Genomic DNA, 839 nt, shown 5'->3' on the forward strand with positions numbered 1-839 from the left:
ATAGTTTCTTTTATAATATTTAATTAATTAATTAATTAATTAGCATGAATTAAGAAGATCCATTAAGCATCCTAAACAACTAGCTACAACAAAGCTTGATGGTTGATGCCCAGTTGGGTCAGTAGTGGACTTAATAATTTAAAAAATATTATAGACACAACAGATCAAATTTGGAATGGAGAATGCAGTGTTGTGGTACGAATAAATAATGAGGCTTTCCCTATCAGTGTGTGCTCCTATTTCTTCAGAAGGCAACAAACTTAATCATACGTGGCTGATTTCTTCCATGACTTGGGTCAACTTGCTATACCATGTCAACTTTATGTTCAATTCCTTAGGGGAACCAAGAAAAACAAAAATAAACAGTGTAAAGTCCCGAACCTATAATTGGTGCATTCACATGAAAAAGCCTAAAAGCAAGATCTGCACCTCAGTGAAACGTTAGATTGGGTTCCATTTAGTCAAAGATAAGAAACGATGTCAATCCAACGGTCACCAATCCGTGTCTTAAGTAACATGGCCCAATAATAAAACAGTTCCGCTACGTTACCAACAGCATATCTGCCAACTTCTGCCAACTCTTATTTATAATTGTGTTTCATGGAAGTGTGTTCATGGATGTGTCTAATAAAAATGTCTTTTTTTATAGCTATGTTTAATAGAAGTGTCTTTATAGATATATTTTCTGGATGTGTCTCTTTATAGATGTATTTAAAATATATTAATTATTAGACACATCCACGAACACACTCTCATGAAACACAATTATAAATAAGAGTTAGCAGAAGTTGGCAGATAATATGTTGGTACCCTATATTTTTCCAAAAACTAATGATGAG

This window comes from Arachis ipaensis, chromosome B03 (genome assembly GCF_000816755.2).
Source record: "Arachis ipaensis cultivar K30076 chromosome B03, Araip1.1, whole genome shotgun sequence".
Lineage (NCBI taxonomy): Eukaryota > Viridiplantae > Streptophyta > Magnoliopsida > Fabales > Fabaceae > Arachis > Arachis ipaensis.